This window comes from Nomia melanderi, chromosome 1, assembly GCF_051020985.1.
Source record: "Nomia melanderi isolate GNS246 chromosome 1, iyNomMela1, whole genome shotgun sequence".
Classification (NCBI taxonomy): domain Eukaryota; kingdom Metazoa; phylum Arthropoda; class Insecta; order Hymenoptera; family Halictidae; genus Nomia; species Nomia melanderi.
In genome coordinates this window covers 852,308-874,326 of record NC_134999.1, presented here as the reverse complement: position 1 = coordinate 874,326, position 22,019 = coordinate 852,308, and the positions used below count along the sequence as shown (strand labels likewise).

At 30.6% G+C, this 22,019-nt stretch overlaps 1 protein-coding gene across 1 annotated transcript in view; it reads right to left on the bottom strand.

Moving 5' to 3' along the window:
* LOC116430956 (uncharacterized) overlaps window positions 1-17,625 on the bottom strand; it is a 91,957-nt gene extending 74,332 nt beyond the window's left edge. Inside the window, exon 1 of the mRNA XM_031985781.2 lies at window positions 17,199-17,625. The gene's annotated coding sequence lies outside the window, so the exon portion shown is untranslated. The remainder of the gene's footprint in view (window positions 1-17,198) is intronic.
* Between the last annotated feature and the right edge of the window lie 4,394 nt (window positions 17,626-22,019).

Genomic DNA, 22,019 nt, shown 5'->3' with positions numbered 1-22,019 from the left:
TTAAGTTTTGGTATCTCAAAAGTTATTGTATCGATTCAGCTGAAATTTCGCATGCGTTATCGTTACACGTATGGTTGTCATTGATACTCGAATCATGTCAATATATATTTTTTCAAAAGTTTAAATTCAAAGTGTTGTTATTTTTTGAATTTTCAATATATTTCTCCCTTCTACTACTTGCGATAGCCACATTCAGGCTATTTCAGAATTAATTCGTTCTTTAGTTCGCGATAAGCAGAACAGCTCAAATCATAGCAATCAGCACTTTATCTTCCATACTTTATCTTCCATACCCAACTTTGACCTGTTTTATGGCAGATATTTTAAATATTATTCAACAAAAACATTTGTAATCTTTCTTCAAACTTACTTAGATATTGTAACATAAAGTTTGTGTTAATAACTTTTACAAAATTTTCATAAATAATTCGTAAAGATGCGTAAAGAAACATCTATCGCACTAGAATATTCGCTTAAAGAAGTCATTCGACAATAAGGTTATCCTACAAGGTGCTAGATCACGTTTTAATTATGCCAATGAGCAAAAAGTATATTAATTTATAAAAGTGTTCAAACACTGAAATATTGCAAATGATATAGATAAAACTTATACCTATGTAAATACTGTTGTTCTTCGGACTTCGTACGTTTGCGTATAAGTACGTGAGCATATGTTTTTTTCGTTATGAACAAAATTAGAATGCTACAAAATAAAAATTGTACAATGTCCGGATATTAAAGTTACTCACTGTAGATCTCTGTTAGCATAGAGTACAGCAACGAATTAAACATGTGCGGAAGCCTTATACGCACATATGTATGCATGTATATGTACACTTCCTTGTATACATAGCAGTTAAAAGCATCGAAGATACCAAATCATGGGTAAGCTTTAGGTACAAGTGGAACATGTGTACCGAACACTTGAGTTTCGACACCGCAAACCCTTTTGTTTTACCCTAATAAGAGCTAGATTTACAATCGCTCGCTGCAATAATCGTATAGGATACATCGTAGAAGACGATATATCTTCTAGATCAAAAATGCATTCCCGTTTTCATCCGTCAAAAGTACTGAGGTCATTCTTAAAAAGTAAGAAACACAAAAATTACAATAGATAATGTAATGGGTATTTTTGTGATTTTTTAATTTTTTTTATAAATCTGTATATTTCATTTATTATATATGATATTACAATACATATACATATGTAATGTTTTAAGTAATGTAACTAACTTAAATGTAAATTTTATATTGCAAATGATACTGAAAGATTGTTGAATTCGGAACCTCAAAGAAGTTAGGTACAAAACCATTGACTTGAAGATATTGTGAGATATAAAAGCCAACAGTAAATTATTATATAAAAGATACGAAAGTTCGCAAAAGGTTAAATTTTAAAAATTACAAACAAACATATTATCGGTGAAACAACAAAACTTGAAATTGAACATTCATTTCCTCTACTTTTCTTTTCTTTCAACACTACGAAAAAATCAGGTTTTAAACAATTTCAAAACATTAGAAGTTTGTTCTTCTGGGATAATACTTTTGATATATCTTCAGTAACAGCTAGTGAATTGATATTAATAAATTACTAACTAATCTGCTACTCCTGGGTCGTATATCTATAGGTATGTAAATTCTTTCGTCTCTTCAAAGTTTAATGACATTTATACATTTATAATTAGAATTTTTCGCAAACATTTTCAGTTGTAGGCTTGCAATTGCCCCCAACATTTTCATAATTTATAACAATGATAAATGAATAATCTTTCATTCTTACTTTTGTAGTATTATTAATCCACTATTATTGCACTGTAATTATATTCACAACTAATTAATGTAATTACAGATTTTAACCATATAAAATACTCACGAAACGTAAAAGAAAACTTATTTTTGAAATCTCTCCTAATACTTGGTCGTTCCTCACACACAAAATCAATAAATGAATACTTATCATCGTTTAGTAAGTGAAAAGATAATAATGTCATTACGTACAAACCGCATTCACCTTCAAATTCGCAAAAAAGAATGATAAACTGTATTTTCCAGTGACATTAAACTGGTTCAATTACGTTCTATCTGGAGATTTAAGACTGTAAATAATTTGAATGCTTAATATACAATATTTTCTTGATGAAACATGATAAAATGATTTTTCCAAATACTGTAAGAGGGGATTCTCTTGTAACAGGTTGAAAGAATCGATACTTTTACATAAATCACTAATATAGTACTTCGGCAATATTTTCTCAAATTTTTAAAGCCAAACTTTAAAAGATGAAAAAGTTACAACATGTTTAGTAGTTATGTATGAGAGAATCATAAAAGACAATAAATATTTTCAGGTTATTAAGCTTATTAGAAAGACATTTGCATGGATTTACACAGATTTCCAATAAAAACTAAATGGGAGAATTTTGCAATTGAGTCCGAAACATCTTATTTACGTGTTAAACGCCATTAAAATTTGCGGCCTATTTAGCAAATAGGCTGCAATATTTAATAAAGTCTATCATCCCATTCTTGAAAAAATAAAACTCTTGGAAATTTTAAGTGGAAAATAAGCTACAACATTCGTAAGCTTATGTGACGAGAAACGTTTATCGTATACAGAGCTTCGTAATCTGGACAGAACGAAAGAAATATTTTCTACGGCTCAGATTTTGCATAATAAATTCCTACATTCATTTTTATGTTGCAAGCATCTTGAAACATTCCAAATTCTTTTCAGGTAACTTTAAACTGTATCGCGAAACTATGGTTTTGAAACTGGTGTGCACGATAACTAAAAAATTCATTTTTTACCAATCGATCCTTCCTTAACTCATTCGATAACTTAATGTCGGCGGAACGCGTGCAAAGGATGTTGAAGTAAAAAACCAAAGTAAATAAACTTGGTGATATAAATGAATTTATGTAACGTAACGTGTTGCCGGTTGACTGTTGAACCGGGATTTCTGTCTGAACGGCGAAAATGAAAAACAGGTTTATATCGAGTTTTTACAACAATGTAAATATAATAAATGTAATATAATAATATATAATAATATACAATTATATGACGAATAACAATAAATGTATTAATATAAATTACATATAATTTCATATATTTATATAAAAAGTTATATATTTATATATGATATATTACATGATTTACATGATACATTGTTTAATTTATTGACTTTTTGTAAATTTTCTATACTAGCTAGCAAAATTAAAGAATCAGAAAATTTCCCTTGAAAAATTGTTAAACTTGAAAGTGATATAAATGTATAAGAAGCAGTTTCGAAATATTAAACTTAACTATTTTAGAAAATGAATTTCTGTAACATTGCCGATAGCTGTAAATATTAACAAAATACTTTAGAACGAATGGCGGACGTATGCGGAACATTTTATTTTCGGATCGCAATTTCAAAACCGTAATGAATACAATTTTGCTTGAAGGAATGCTTGGAGGCACCTAGATTTGTAAAAAAATCAATCCCGAAGTAGTGCAGCGCTAAGAAACATCGATAATGTATTGGTTATATTAAAATGTGAATATTTACATAAAAATACATGGTAAAAAGATAATGAACTATTAAAGGCATAGCATATACTCACTTGAGAAGATACTTTCTTCCATACTAAAGAAAAGAAAAGAAAAATTCGTATGTGCCCAAAATATGTATAAAGTGTTACGAGTAATTTCAAAAGTAAAACGCGTAGTCGAAAAATGACTACTTTTGAGAAAACTCAGCACTTTTCGCATGTTCCAAGGATAAAAAAAATAATTAGGACATTATTCATTACATATTCAGCTATTTCAAACAGTAAAAATTATATAGTTTGGGTAAAATCTGTAAAATTGACTTATGGCAGCCTGGATCGTGCAAATACCTCACTGTGCATCAGAACAATCATTATTTCATTTTTCGTTTTTAATATTTTTTTAACGATATAGCCCCAAAATATATACGAAAAAAAACAGCTTTTTTACTTTCCATGTTTTCTTTTCAAAACTAGGTTCTATGCCAACATAAATTATCTAACTTTAAGATTAGTCTTATTTTTTCTGTTCTAATAACTGTGACAGCTGTTACACTGCACAGCAACGGTTACATCGTCGAAAGGCATCGCAAGTCCTGCACAATACTTCGTTAATGATACAAAGAACTTAATATAAAAATATGTTAATACTTCAAAACCTTCTGTTAACAACGCAGAAAGGTTTAATCCCGCACTATCAATGCCGAGTTTAAAAAAGATTCATAAAAGTCGCTTACAGTTGTTAACCGAGAATCCCCTCTAATAGTTATGAAACATAAGTATATAAAAAAATCATTCAATTCTGTTAGTGAATAATAGAATATCAGTTGTAACAATTACGTAAAACCTGAAAATTAAAAAGATTCTTAATCTTAAAGAGTTCAAATTTCACCTTCTTTCTTGTAAAGAGTATTTAAAAACACATTAACCTTCTCTGAGATATTCTTATTTCCAAATTTACATGTTCGTGTTTCCTTCATAACATGCCTTTAGTGTCGTGTTTAACAGCAAAGCTTGAAACAATCAATTATTCTTTGTATTTCAAAATATTAAAAATAGAAAAATATTCTTTGTTAAACATTGCCTTCGTTACGCTGGTATGTATAATGTTTTCGCAGATATTTGCATATAATTGAATGGGTTTTAAGGAACATTCGTTTTGTCACAAGTATTAATTACTGAACTGCAGATTTCTACGCATTTGTTGCATGGAGATATGTTTATATTTACAAAAATTAATGACGTTTTTAGTTTACTAAAAGGAAGTGCTCCAGTCATTGATATGCATTTTTTCTCCATGTAAAAAAGAATAGAGTTCCTCCCCAATAAAGAAATTATTGCGAAACCTCCATTATTAAAATTAATAGTAAGGCGTAATTATTCAAATGAATAATTATTTCATATAAAATTTCATACTAATTATCTTATATAAAATAGTATGAGCGTATGATATGTCAAATAATATAAAACAAATATAATATTTCTGTATTATTTATAAGTTCCTTTGCAACTAATAAAGTTAGTTGATAAGTTGAATAAACTTTTTTCTATGTCAATAGAAAATACAAAATAGATCTTCGTTATTTTTACGTATAGCTCCGGCACCAAATCCAGTTATTAACAAATCAGTTAATACTATGAAACACAATATTATCCTTTATAATAAACTTTGTTTACCAAAATCATTGTGAAATTTAACACATAATACTATCTACAAAAGATTCTCGATACTATCTACAAACACTTTTTTCCACGAGAGCGAACAAAATTATGCGTTCAATAATTATATTTAAATGTTAAAAAACGAAAAACTCCAAAAACACGTGTCCTCTATTTTGATGCCAAGTTTTCATAAACAGATTTAAGTACATGATAATAGAAAACTATTTAACAAGAAGAATGAATAAAAAGTGCATACAAATGACATTTAAAAAACGTTTCTTATGCAATTAAAGTCTCTGTTCAAAGACGAACAACAAAAATTTCTTTCCTACACCCCTTAGTGTCACATATAATTTAAAAAGTATATTCTCAACCTTCAACTTTAGAGGGTATTTTCACTCCCTCAATGTGGATATTAGCCAATAAGAAAAAATGCGTGTCAAATATTTTTATACGAACTACATCTCACATAAGTATCGTCAAAAACAGCATGTGGAGATTGAAACGGTTCCTTCGTTAGATGTAGGATAAAATATTAAATAGGTTTCGAACAAAGAAGACTATATAAGTGTACATACCGATACGTTACTCTACAGGTGTGTATGTAAATACGTTCTATGTGTACATTACGCGGAGATGAACTAGAGTCATCAATAATACCGTAACTAATAAATGGGAAATAATCGTGGTATATAAGACGTTATAAAATTCTTGAAGAATACTAAAAAATCTAGTTTTCTTTCAAACTGTTAAAAAAAGTGAAATATAAAATTTTTATTCCGTGCGAGTGTTAATGATAGTTTTCATAGATAACGCTTTTCATTTAAATTCCTTACGTAGAAAATACAATATAACATTATTTGTTTAAACTACAGGAGTGAAAGTCATCTCGAAGTCACATCTTCCGAGATTTCACTAATAGGAGTACTTTTTTAACAGGGTAACTTGTTTTTTTACCATTAAATAAGTAAGATTAAAATACATCCGACTATCAGCACCTTAAAATATCCTTCTACTGACCATTGGTCGAAAATCTTGTCAAGTAAAACGATAAAAGGTTAAAATCCAAGAAAAATTAATTGCAAACATAAAATATACATCTTCATTGCTTCATATACTAATAATAAATTGTTATTTTAATGTGTATTCGAAATGTTATCTGCCAAGCTCAATACACTTATCGCGCGCAACACGAATGTGTCTATTTCTCAGTATCGTATCAGAAGATATATTTGCACAGTTAATGGAAATATGTATGCGTTCCCATGTCCACTACTGTTGTCGGAACGTCTTTATGTACAATATCTTTAATCATGCCTCACAGAAAGAAATCGATTGATAACAGATCAGGAAATTCAATTGGCGAGCACATTATTATTTTATTTTCCACTAATATAATCCATTTGAAAATCTCACAGATTGAAGTCACAAAATAGTTATACTTGTTTAAGGGCTGACAAATCTTCATATTTCTTCGAAAGGTCATAATCATATGAGTGAAATCCTAAAATAACATTTTGAATTATTAAAAACGTGCATTCGTATTATTTCAAACATTATAATTTTGACGCAAACATCACTTTTAATCGACATTTTTAACTCTATATCATAAAACAAATATATTATAGATATATTATAGATATATACTCACATTGAAGTGACACATTTTAAAAATCTTCAATAGGTTCGACAGTAATTTTTGAAATGAAACTACTAGCCCATATTTAAATTTTGATCAATAATGTTCATTCTTCTGTTGACGTATTTTATCAAATTAATATAATTTTCTTGTCTTATGTAGTAGATACTCCAACTACTTTTCAATTATATGTTGTTCAAAATTCCAAGTTACACATATAAAGAAAGGACACTAAATTGACGATCTTAATCTTCTGGAAACAAGACATTACAACGCACTTTCGGTAACGTTAATAGATCCGAAAATAGTTGCTATGTCGCAAATTCCTTGCTTCAGATTTTCATGACTTCATCGCTAAATTAACTTTGCACAGTAGGCTCCCTTATACCGCGGTTAAAAAGATGTTGAAAAGCATCTATAAAAATGAAAAAATGGAAAAATAATACAAGCACAGGAAGAAGGTGAATCAATATCTAAAAGGCGACACTGCACAGTGGGCCAAAATCATAAAAACTAACACAAAACTCATATTTCTGTTACTTTTATATCAATAGCTACAAAGTAACATGTTTTTGGGATTTTCGGGGTTTCAGAGTCCGATTCTGATATTGTTTTTTTAGTAAGATGAGAAACTGCCCTTATAACACTACCCGTATGAAGGTGTTTCACCGTAAGAAACTTTGCCAATTGATTCAAAATGTAATTTTAAGTAAAAAATGTTATATAAATATAGCCTTAAAACTCAATAACTAAAGAGCTATTGTTAACAAAAGTTTCGATTTCTGCTGATTTAACGTAGCAAGGCATTTCGAACATGTTTTTAATGAAAGGAGGCTTGTAAAATTGCAAAGATTTTAAATGAAAAAAATGATTACCGCGCACTTAGTATTTCTCAAATATACGTTTTCGTTTTAGTTTTGCACACTGAAACATCTCAATCAAATGTTTTGCCTCGTACGACGCGCCGTGGCGTCAGCAGATTACGCATTAAATATACTGTTATTGTTACTACTCCGCAATTAGCAAGTATCAGCAAAAAATCTGTACACGTTTATCCGAAGTATACTTCACCGAATACACACATGCAAATTTCATCGTGAACTGCGCTTTGTAGACATCCATAAATCAGAAAATAGGAGAAAATAGACCTTTGCGAAAAGGTATTTAACATAAGGTAGAAATAAGAATATTTCCATCAATTTTACATACACTTATAGGTAAAAAAATGTCCTTTAACAATGTATGATTAAATCAGACAAAACTGTTACCTATATGAAAATATGTTTCAATGTACGGTGTTTCCCGAAAATCGTGTGATCTTTTTGAGACGGACATTTTTCTCAATATCAAAACTCTTTTAAACAGTTTTTAGTGAACTATGGCAATTTATTTTTACACCAATAGTTACGCTGTACGTTGAAGTATTAATAGCTCTTTCATTCATTTCTAGCAAAGTAGAACATTTGACTTTTACGCGCATTTTTACAATTCTGGCCCACTGTGCTTCGTCGGTGGAACTTAATGGAAAATCTGTAAATGTGAATTCCGTTCAACGCAGAATTTTTTAACGAGGTTATAGGGAAGCCTACCTTATCCATATTTCAGTTGCATCAATAAATTACAAATGGACAGTATTTATGTGAGAGTAATCGCACAATGAAAAGACGTATATGTAGCTTACTGATGCGTTTCGAATACATATCCAATGATAAACACTGTATAACGATGTAAAAATTACAAAATCGCAAAAAAACCCTTATGGATAGGGAGTGGTTGGGATGAATTTTGTTTTCATAAAGAGAAAATGAATCAATTTACGCTGTATGTGTAAGGATATTAGTCTTGAATGAGAAATTCCTATTTTATAGAGATGTATACGCCTCTAAGTAAATACACATTACACGTACAGTGGATGAATCTAGAACTCAATCCCTCAAATGTTTAATTAAGGTAAATACCCATGTGATTCTGTTTCACGTGTTTTAAAGTATAAATATATGGGCGTTGAACAGTTGATTGTGAAGTATTGAGCCTCATTTCATCAACTGTAAAAAACAAAATACACAAAGTAAAAACTATTTGTACAGTGAATAATTTTAACAAATATATTGTAGAACATCGTTCATTAGGAAAATTGTTATAGAACAAAAACTATACACATTCATATTCTTTGAAGTCTTTAGAATAACTTGAAAACAGAATTGACGCGAATCCTTGAACTGTGTTGAAGTATTAATTAATATTCATAAAATAGTAAAAATATGTGCGTAATAATAAGTATTCATACACTTTTACTATTTCATTCGTAGTTTGATATGTACCTTGTTTATAATAGAGAACATTAAATGTAAATATTGGAGGTATTAGTTGCCTGGAAACGATCACATAATATTGTTAGGTTCAAAATTTAATGTTGCACTTCGCCATTAGAAATTACTGTTAACTTTAATTACTAATTACTCAAAAAGAGGAAAACACAGCACCAGGAGAACGACAAATTATTATAAATTTTCATAATAATCAAGATGTACTATACAAGAAATCATTAATAGACAAAAATAATACGAAAGATAGATCCACAAGGAAAATAGGCGAAAAAATCGGACAACTAATAATTTAGAGAAGAAACAATCCCCTTTATTTTAATATGATTTTACTCGATTGTCAGTTTCGTCAATTATGGATTACAGCCATATGTACAGCGACATTTTACCAAACAGCTTATCTTAAACTAACTATCTAAGAGGAATTTTTTTTTCAATTTTGATGAATTTGAATATAAATGATAAAGGCACATCTTTACTTTACCATGCTGTTCAATTCGATTGAAATACTTCATCTTAATATATTCAAGCTAACCAAAGCATTGAACTACCGATACACAAACATGAGTCTTAAATAATGTTCGAAAATATTTGAACATACCTCCACGGTTTTCAGATAGAAATATTGTTCAGTACATTTGGGACCTTCTAAAATAAAAATATGGTCAAACCGAATTTAATTACGAAGTGTTTTAAAAAGGGGTTGTTTGTAACAATGAACTCATAATCCAAAAGGGAATCCCACTAAATATTAAAATATTACAACTTAGTGATATTCTGCTCTTTCATCTCTTCAGAGCTGAAGTTTTTTTTACGGCAAAGATGATTATAATTTTAAAGTTGACTGCAGTTTATTTTGTTCAAATTGATACAAATTAAGCAATACAAAGACGGAGGATGTTGGTTATGTAAATTATACAAAAATAAAGCAAGTCCCTGTTCGATGGACTTTCATGTTAAACTAAAATCAAATGTACACATATATGCCAATATCCTTGAAAAGGTTCGATTAAATCAGTCTTATTATTTTTTTTTTACTGTAAATGTACGAATAATTGTTATGCGCATATTTTCACTATTTTATGGATATTAACCCTTCGCTGCGCCAACAAAATGCTTTTTCACTCACATGGTCGGTAATATGGACCTTTAATGGTCAGACCTAATTTATCATTGTTGTGAGTTCTGTAAAAATCTGAAAAAAAAATTCTAAAATATTTATTATAGTCCCTATTTATTGTACAGATGACACTTTAGCCAAATCTTCATATCACTTTACAATAAAAATTCAAAATCGAGGGGAAGTTATGAAAAAAAGAGATTCCACTTAAAGGTGCATAACTTTGTAATAAACAATTATTGAACAAAGATCATAAGACTATGATCTTTCGAGAAAATATAGAAAGATTTGCCTTTAAAAAAATATACGATTATTTTGAGAATTCAATTACAGACTTTTGAGTAAATTGTACCAGTGGAAAATAAAGCAAAGTATTATTTTGAAAAATAAAATAACACATTAATAAAGGCACGTACAGCCTATTGGTTTATTCAGTAATTGAAAAATTTTAACTCCTAAAGCTACTACATTTATGCTGCACATTAAATATACACATAAAAACTTTTTACGTTTAGAAGAACAGTTATTTGGAATACATTTACATCAAACTATTCTTAAACAGTATACAACTTTTAATAAACATTCCGACTTATATAAGTATCCAATTTTCAACTAACTAAATGCTATATATATATATATATATATATATATATATATATATAATAAATATATTGTCAAGGAAAATTGGTAGCAATATAAATATGTAAACACATACTTATAATATATTAATAACTTTATTAATAGTTCTTAATATCTTATTCGGTTGCACTTTACTTTGAGGCAACATTTTTTTTTTAACATTTTTTACATATATCGATGGTACTCGATGAAAAGGACAAAATTTTAAGATTAAGATTTGGGAATTCATTGGTTTACAAATTATCCTTATATAAAATTAATTAATAAATATGCATATATAATGGTATAGGCGGCATCGATTTTGACTGTATTTAAATGTGTTTTCATGGTGATCATTTCAAACAAATTTTTCCTTGAAGAAAACCAGCGGTTTCTTTTTTTAGTTTTCAAAATAATCGCAAAAAACTTCTTCTACCACTACATTAAATTCAATATGTATACATGAACGTACCTTCGATATTTTAAAAGATTCCTCTAAGAATTTTGAGTTCAAGATTCTTGTAAGTCATTGTCTTGAAATTACAATTAAACCGACTTTACGAGAATATAGGATTTTTACGAATTATAAAGTGATAACGTGGACGGTGAACTGTACTTCCACCCCATAAAATACAGACCTACTCATACAAATTTCTGTTATTTAAGTTAATCTTACTTTTAACATCGTAACGTTAACATCGAAACATCGTACCGAACTACTGCAACTTATCTCGAGAAGATTAACGGCTGAATCGTCGTGAACGTGCGGCTATACCCGTGCTGCGTTCCAGACACATTTTCACGCAGTAGTGGAAGAAGTTTTTTGCAATTATTTCGAAAACTAGAAAAATGCTGGTTTTTTTCAAAGAAAAAGTTGTTTAAAATGATGATCTTGACAATATATTTCAAAATCATCAAAATCGGAGCTACCAATCCCATTTTATATACATATTTGTTAATGAACTTTATATATGCAAAACTACTAAACCGATGAATTTCCAAACCTGAAATTTGAAATTTAGTCTTTATTCGTCAAATACTGTCGATGTAGGTATCTAAACAAAATTTAAAAAAAAATAGTGTGCTGAAATTCAGACTTCTTTTCAACATTGAATATTACATATTATATTTATCTAATATTCTAGAAACGTAATCATGTAAAAGGAATTTCAAGTAATAATCTTGAAATTCATTAACTAGCTAATCATTTTAGCGCCATACCACTGCTGCAACGAGCATTTCCCAATTTTCCTACATTCCTAATATACGCTAGGAAGCATGGAACATTTCTATCCCATATTTATGCATTAGACTGATATGTAAGTTTTCTCATGTACTTAAAAAAGAAAGATAAACAATTTTCGTAACTGCACCCTGTGTACTGTTCAGTTCCTCCTCTGTTTATTCCTCCGTTACAGATCTCTCTCATCATATAACATTATACATGAATTTATTAAATTATCAACAGTTAGTAATCTATTTAGCAATTTTATACCACTAATATGGTTTATATTTCCACGATCAAGATAGATATTTATTTGAGTTATTTATTATTTATTAAACTGCCAAAATAAGATGAAATTACACTATACTAACTTTATTCCCATAAAAAATGATTGAAATTTCAGTTAGATAGTCAGAGAGCGGTGAACATATATATGTATACAAGTTGTATTCTACCCGTTTGAATACGGAACCACGCGCTATTTATTTATCAATACAATTTTGGCAAACAAACATTTATATTAATTCCCTACAAGTATACATGTAGGGAAAAGTTTCCTATCTTAGACCACTTCAGCGAATACTTCCATAAAGTGAATACGTGTTGATATCTTTGAACAGAAAGAAATAAGAAATAAGAATCGTAGTACTGTGGTTGGTACATGAATCTAAAGAACTGACTGAAATATAATGTGACTGATTATAAAAAAATGCGTTTAACACAGCAACGGTCTAAGTTATTTTGATTAAGAAATGTATAAAATGCACACTACAGATAATTATTATATACAAGGTCAAATAGAAGCAACATACTTACATACTATATAAAAAGAATAAAAACAACTCTGATGATAGAAATTCTGATTGAATAGCATACTGTAGAAACCTAAATAAAATTTGTATTTGAAACTATAAGAACAAACTGCAATATATGAAAATAAAAATAACTCGAATTATTCCCGACTTTACTTGAATCATTACAAGTGATCCCTCAATTTTGTATTTTAAGGTACATACTTTTTGATACATTATACCCCTCGGAATTTTATTTCTATTATTTTTGTATGCGATCATAGCCCTTCTCATACTTTCCCACCCCACTTCCCATAGTTTCTAGATTTAGGTAATTTTAGCTTCAAGAAAATAAAGCTTCGCTTAATTCGAACCGCTCCAATTTAATCATTAGGTGGTCCAATTTTCAAAACTAACCTACGTCCAGGTGTAATAAACAAAAACTATTGCAAGTTTCAGAAAAATAATGTAATAACATTAAAAATATCATCTTTCTTTGCCATTACATCGATCACAATGAATAATTTACTTAGCAGTAAAAAGTTATGGCTTGTCTAAACCACAGGTAACGTTACAAACTGCATCAGACTAAAATTATTACTTATTGTAGAGCTTTTTATTTTAGTGCTTTTTTTCAATGGCATAGAAACTATAAATTAATTTATACTATTAGATAAATGTGTTTACTACATATGGAATATAACTATGATACTTCCAATTTAGAAGCCGGTCTAAACTATCCTATTTTCCCTTACGGAAAATTATATGATTTGCATTTTTTACACATGTCGAAGAAAACCGTTCCGCGCTCAACCGGTTAATTCTTAAATTGTACATGTTCCCTTAAGATTACGACATATCTACTGGAACCATATTTTCATTAAATTTGTTTCATTAAGAAATTAATCTACAAAACTTTTCGTTAGAAATTGATGGTAAATTGTTCATTTATTTAAAAAACTAACAATATGATACGTTGAAATATAAACGATATGAAATCTAGAGACTGTAATTTGTCTTCCAACAGTTGGTGAACAAGTATTTCCATCCTTTCAGGAAATTAGAGCAGTAACAAAGAATGGCCTCACACAAGAAATTCAATGTCGACTTCTAAACCTTTAGCTCATAAATTTCTTTTTGACGTTCATACCTTGAAATAGAGTCATGGTTTTTCAATAGCAAGCCGGAGACAAATTTCTCGATTCGATAGTAAGCGATTTTAATCACACTTCGATATTCCACATTCTGAAAAACTTTAACGATTTTCACTAGCATATCCGGGAACAATCAATATCAAAGATACACAAAATGTCGTCGAGTGAATACAAGCAAAAGATAATTCTGTAACATTATCGGAAATTCATAATATTGAAGATAAATTTAATTACTACTGTCGCCAAATACTATTAATGTGCACGTATACATATAACATGACATATGATATTTTCGAACTTGATGTTCTAAAGAACTAAACTCAAGTGACAACGTGTTACTCGTTTCTTCCAATTTATTTCTCCATATAAAATAACCTGTTCGATCGTATAATTTCGCAATACCTTGTCCGTCACAAAATCAAGTATGTAAATAACTTAGTTTCTAGTTGATTTAATAGAAATGTTTTACATGAAAATGAAACGAAGAAATCAGATCCAACGAGAATTATTTCACCGTAAACATCCTGGGTTCCGTACGTTAATTGTACAATACTTGTTTTGATTTGGCAACAGCTATTTGTTTATATCTATGAAACAATTGAAATAATAAAATAGACGTATATAAGAATCAAGATATGCGAAGGAATGAAAATCACCCTCCCATAACAACATCGAGAGGAACTGTCTCTATTTCTAAAAATTTCGGAACAACTATTTATATGATATATTAAGCGCCATTAATGTACGTATGAGTAATGTTTCTCGGAAAATGATGTAAAAACGCCGTTGTAAAATAAGTGTCGGAATTGTTCGGCTATAGTTGGATGTATTTCATATAAAAGGCAAAATTGCAAGGAAAAGGCCATTTATTCTGGAGAAAAAAAATTGTTCTCGCGAAAAATCGTTTAAATTATAATTATATTAAGAACAATAATGAAATTGTATTACGGCGATGTTAAAGAAAGGTGGTGAATTTATACACAATATAGAACAGACATAAGATATTATTACCATCTGCAGAAATATTTATGGTAAACCGAGTAGATAACGATCCGGAGCGCACTGTAAGTATCGTTAAAACATTTTTATACGACCGAAATACATATTAATGTCTAAAGTGTCCCGACCTTAATCCCCATCGAAATATTATGTGGAGCAGAAACCGAAAAATACAGAAAAATTGCAAAGCGTAATAGAGAAAGTGTCATGACAACGAAGTTGCGTCAGTACATATTAACAAATCAACGATTTTACAATAAATAAATAATAATATATTAAATAAATAATTTTTATTATACGTATACGAAAGTAATTATCCACCGTTAAAGTTATTATTTTACGTAAAATGTTCGTAAATTAATTGAATTCCCAGAATAAACAATAACCTTTCTTCTTATTTTTTTTTTTATAATACTAATTGCAAGTCTTAACTTTATGAAAATATAATTTCGCTACTTACGTGAACTTCTCAGGAGAATATAGAGAAGTTAAAAATTAAAATACGACTTGCACCTAACCCAGATTACTATATACTGCGCGAAGTCTACTCGTTAATTGTCTTGTAAATCGTGAACCGCGTTCCATTCACAACATTCAAAATTTCATAATGTCGCGAGGAAATTTAGAGCCGTAACGATTATGCAAACTGACAATGTGTTTACTCCTCTATCACAGTTTTAGCAACTTTTACGTAAAATGTACTATATCCATTAATGACGTTGAATGCACTTAACCTCTCCAGACTTGTGGTTCATTGTAATAAGCATTACTCTCATTGCTGTAAAGAAATTCAAAGTGCTGACGTTAGCCCAAGTTTTAAATTTAAAATACACAAATAGATACCTGTTTTACCGATTGTTAACACTAGCAGCTTCATCTTGTATATTTACTCTGTAGAGATTTAAGCTTCAGCCGTAACAAAACAAAAACAAAAATGTAACGAAAATAGTGAAAGCATACTCGTATTTTAAATTGGATTGAACAAATTTCAAGTCCGAAGGGGTTAAACATGTTGAGTTTAGGTGTCGTTGTATTGATTGCAAGAAGTACACAGGATAGTATAATAACTATCCATATTTATTATTTTTATCCAACAATAATTGGAATTTATTTCCTACGACATTCTTTCAAAATTAATGGTTACACGAACGTTTTTTACGCGCACCGTGCATCGATGTACAGATGAACACTTCTTGGTATGTGAAAATCATATCTTTTGCGTGTACTCCAATAATTTTCCACTGTTCTGAGAAATAAAAGGAATCGCGAGTTTACGTAAAATTCTTTAATACGTCTCCATATTCGTTCAGACTCCGAAATAATGTTCGCTAACCTGTTGCAAGAAGCCAGGAATGTCATTACATATGAACGGTAAGTTACAGGCCAAATTGACCTGTATTCAGTTGTCGACTGTCGCCAGTGGGCTGTCGGTTGTCGGAAAGGAACACAACAACCGTTATTTCTAGTTCGAGTCTGAAAATTCCTGCAACTCGGACTCCTTGTAATTTCAGATCTTCCACTTAGAATCAATTGATTCGTTATTAAAAGTACTTTCGGTTCTCCACGCCCTATCGTATAAATGGGTTACCACTGATCGCGTTCTCGACTTTTACGGAATGGAAGGTAAATAGTGTGTGAAAAAAGCTACTAAAAGGTTTCCAACGTAGCAAAATTTCTCTTCGAGTTCTCGCTGGTTAATGGAAGGTGATAGGAGGGGTCGGCGAAGTACTGCGCCGCGCGTAGCCGACTAGAATTTTCCACAAAACATTTAACATTAATGTAACATTACGGTGTTTTAACGTAAGTCGCGAAAACGCGAATCATTTTAATTTGTCTTCGGGTCTATTTTCGCCGGTGAAGTAACAGTAAAAAGCCGATATCGAATTATATTATCCTCAAAAGATACGACATATAAATACAGTATATACATATAAAGATATCACACCCTCATACGACTCGATGAACAATTTCATGTCCACTTGACTGCAACAGCGAGTGAAAAAGCGACTAGACAAAGCCGGTAGCGGTCCAAGGAAGCTATGTAAGCGTATCGAGGGTAAATTCGCCAGCCTGCGCGAACGTCCAAGAAGACCGACTCTAGGAAAAGAAAATGCGTCTGGACATACCTGACTTTTGTCAAGCTTCAGACTTTCACAAAGGGGTAGGCGGTTCACCGTTCCGATGCCTCACGCCATGGAGCTTCTCGTCGAGATGATTCACTGGCGATCTACAGCGCGGGGACCGATCTTCCAACTTGACCTCTCGATCGAAAGCAATTTCTGAGGAACCTATCCACTCGGTTGTTACATTTTCGCGGGCGAACCGACTCGATTTACACTCGGTGGGTGGAACTAACGTAACGTGTTCTGTTCAAGATGCGGAAATATTTGTCCAGGAGAACGCAAGGAACGCGAGAAACCCCTTTACTCTCCTATTATTTCTTGTTCGTTTCTCGGATACGCGAAGAAAGACACACACGCTCCAGCACGAAAGCTCGTCGACGAGTAAAAGCCCGAGCTCGAAAGCGACGGAGCCAGGACGCGCCTTTCGAAAGCATTGCGCAAGCTCAAACTATTGCGTGTAGAATCCACTCTCCATGGTCGTGTTAAAGGTCGTCTCTCCTCGGCTACGCTCGGACACCAATGGTGTACGTTACTCGCAAACCGTTCCACGAGGGGTGGGGTAGTGTTTTGCTCTGTTATGGTCACAGATGAAGGGAGGAAAAAATGCATCGAACAGAGGTAAATTTCTTCGCTGCACTCTCTTATTGCATTTCGCAGCGATGCTTTCAACGACATATGAAAGATCGTATAGTTTCTATTGTCTTTCGAATTCCCATCGTGAAAGTACCATTGATGAATAATGTATAAATAGGATCAGGTTTAATAACAGCGCTCAATTTCCGCTGAACCTCGCCCTCTACGTTCCTACGCTCCCACGCAATGTATCGAAAAGGGTATTGGCATACTCAGTTTTTCTCTATGGTATATATCTTAAAAACCAACGTACCGATGCCATCCAAACATTCTTGACATTCTATTAAACATAGAAATAATATTCCAGTTTAGAAACTCGCATGTCCGCGATAACACGTCCGTTGCAGGGAAGCATGGCCAAAAGCTATTTTTAAAGAAGTCTAACTTAGACGAATTAAATGCATTTTCGTATTACTTTCATGATTTCCGCAAGAGAGAATAAGTGTTGGAGCTTTGACGAATTAACGGAGAAATGCTGCAATTTATGTACAATAGGCTGAAATTGCATATCGCGGGAAACGCGAAATAAAATTTATAAATAAAATACTAAATCCTCTAAGTTAAATAAGAATGAATGTGCAAGAACTGAGGTCCGAGATACGTAGCATAAACAGTGTGACAATAATTATTCCGCAATACCCTCCATATATTAACCGCTCCGCCGTGCGACTTAAATCCTATTGAACAGATATGAGTACAATGGATATTTAATACTAGATCTACAGAAGGTGTCAATTTGACGGATATTCAATTTCACAAACATTATTTAGTAAGAGTTTAAGTTAATCTTGGTTGATACAATTATACATATTCTAATTCGCTGTTTTCGAAACTGTCATTTCCAAGATATACATACGTATATCAATGAATACTTATTTTTCTAAAAACAATAGAATGAAGTGTATAATGAAGGTTTGTAAATCTAGCGTTAACACCAGGAAAACATTTAAAAGAAGTTTTGAAAAACATTGAAAAAATAGTTCTGTACGAATACTTTGTTCCTTATTGTACATGCATTTGTAAAATTTATAAGTTGTATGCTATCTCCTATCTTGTTTATGTGAAATGTATACAGTAACCACATATTGAGCACCGACACATTTATCAAAACGCAACACGTCGATGATAACATTTTACCTACCGATAGTGTATTATTATCTAAAGAAACTTTAAAGCGACAAAAATTAAATTACTCCTCGCCGATATTTTTGTCCCAATTTTTTGTACATTCTAATTGCTTTTCCATATTTTGATTATAAATGAATGATTTTTCTGATCATCTATCATATAAGCTAATAAAATACAACATAGATTGTATTTCTTAGTTTTAGCTGTTACTAACAGATTGCTTGCAACTTATTACTGTTCATTGTATTATTATTAAGCATATCACCATTGTGCTAATACCTTCATAATTAAAGACTTACGCTTTTATTTGAATTATTTTTATACGAGAAATTATTAACCTTTCAAACTGGCACATTGTTTCTGTGTAAAATAACATACTAGAAAATCTAAGTTTCAATAATATGTTATTTTTTACTTTAATAAAAAATGTTTGAAGAATTTATAATAGTCACAGAAGTTTATTCTTCGCTATAATTTAGACGAACATACATAGTCTATATCAAACTGATATCAGTGTTATTATAAGAAAAGTATTAGTAGATTTTTTGCAAATATACGAATATATAGTATAATACTTATGTATAATTGGTTACCTGGTCTTATAATCATACCGATAGTAGTAACTACTGTTACTGTGTTTTATTTCCGGCGCTCTTTTAACTCCATTACGAGGAGAGTATATTTTCTCATTTTATTCTATCTTTTTGCTTATCAACGTAACGCCTGCTCTGTTATTAGTAATTGTTTTATCGTTATAAGATATGCGTTCGAATAACATGCATATACAACTAAGCATGAGATAACTTTGTATTAAAAAATGAAGAAAGAATATTAGAATAAAACGTTTTCTTCTGTTTCGATATAAATATTTTTTGTATAACTAAGCTGCCACTCTTAGAGTAAGGTTCAATGCTAACAGTGTTTGCGTAACATGTCGTTTGTATAACAAAATTGTTGAAACTATTGCGGTATGGGAATTTGTGCTCGTATATGTAATTAGGAATGTTTGAACACTAAGTAATATAAGCAATCTGGCTCTTTATATTTTTTGATACCTTCCACATGTTATTAATTACCGCCCATTTTTAGTATCTTTTTACTGTAAACTATATCTTTGATACACCTCTATACATTAAAATCAAAGTGTATGATTGTTTTTGCATGATCAATTCAAAATCGATGCCCTTGGTTACGAAAGTTATTCGAGACCGAATAGTGTAAAATACTCTACCGTCCGTAATTATTATAACATTTGAATCGGTCATGGAAAATCAAAATTAAGATAGCAACTCATTCAATTTGTTACTATTATATTATTATATTATAATTTTATACAGTAAACATCAATAACATTTATAAATAATCCACAAATCAATAGTATTAACAGGAAACTATTAATTATTGTAACATAATATTTGAACGACATTTTATGGCGACATTCAATTGCAAATAGATTCGACATTATTCGAATAACTATGGACGGTTGTATACGTAATCTAATAACGTAAACAAGTTCTCACGTAAAGAATGTAAATAGAATTCTCCAATTCAACTGTTTGCTAATAAATGTGGTCCCATTGTGTGATCTTCAATTATTCAAGACCATACGTTTACACTAAATTTTGAAAATGTGTTTGTCGCATCGCATAAGGATTATAAAAATGCTGAGTAATGGATATTATGAACATTAAAGGTATATTGCCTTTGAAGATATTTACCTATTCAACCCATAAAATATAAGATGTGAACACCGAATAGTTAAAATTTCAACGGTCTAATCAATGTCAAAATAAAGAATATAGAGATACAGTTCATTATCATAGCAGTAATATGCAGCGAAGGGTAGTATCACGTTCACTATATTGAGAAAATAATGTTCAGGTGTTTCCTCTAGAGTTATTTATTGATATCTCCCAAAACTTTATTTTCAACAATATAGTATAATATTGTTCCGACTATATGTGAACATCATCATAATCTCGACTCCGTGGTTTAAAAAAAACATTTCTTAAATAAAATCGTTCCATTCGTATTGTTCTCCAATCAAAAACACGCTGATTGGGATGGTGGCTTCTCTAGTAGTAAATGTTCCATGCTTGATTTTCTTGAAAATCCTAACCCTCGAACAGAACAATTTTATTCTGCACCTTGGACATGTCACAGCGGTCCATTTTGATAAAACTTATTTTGATAAATCTAGAACAGAAATAAGGTGACTCACATTCGGCTTTCATCAACACTCGATATTTATAAAGATATTCAACATTTAGGTTTTTCGATTTTTAGAGATACTTAAATACTTGATCATACCGTAATAGTGTCTGTATCGCAGTCCATACATGTGCTATTTGTGATTTATTTTTTATCATAGTGATTACGCTTTCTAAATGTGTTTATGTATGTTATCTCTTTCATTATATACTTTTTACACTTTCTTATAACGATAACATTATTCTACAATACCGTGATGAATCGTTCTGTTTGTAAAAAAAGGTAACACCAATGTAAAGCATTTGTATATTTCGTTCCTTGATTATATTTCCTTTTTACGTTCTACTGTATGTGCGCGTGTGATTTTTTTCTGTATTTTCTTGTTTTAGGTTCAGTAATGAATATTGATTACCCGTTTTAATAATTAGTTGGTAGAAAGATCACGTTTTATGGTTAAAATATTTTCTAAAAGTTTCTATTTATAAATTCAAAAATATACTGTGATTCTTCACCATTCCAATGATCGTAAGACTTTTGATATAAACGTTTGTGTTGCGTATTCAAATGACAGTATCTATTTTTATTATAAATTTATATTTATTAAATTAACTATTCACAATGTTATACAAAATACGAATGTGTACCGAGCAATTAATGGATATTCTAATCCTTGTATCCAATTCCTGACCGTGCGGGACACAATGGTTTGGATCGAAGAAGTTAGTGACATTTCGTTATAACTTTCGAACTTTAACACTAGAACTACCGAGCATTTAATACGATTAATATGCAATTCTCATAAAAATTGTAACAATAGACTATTTTCAGTTTCTTCAGACATTCATTATAGTA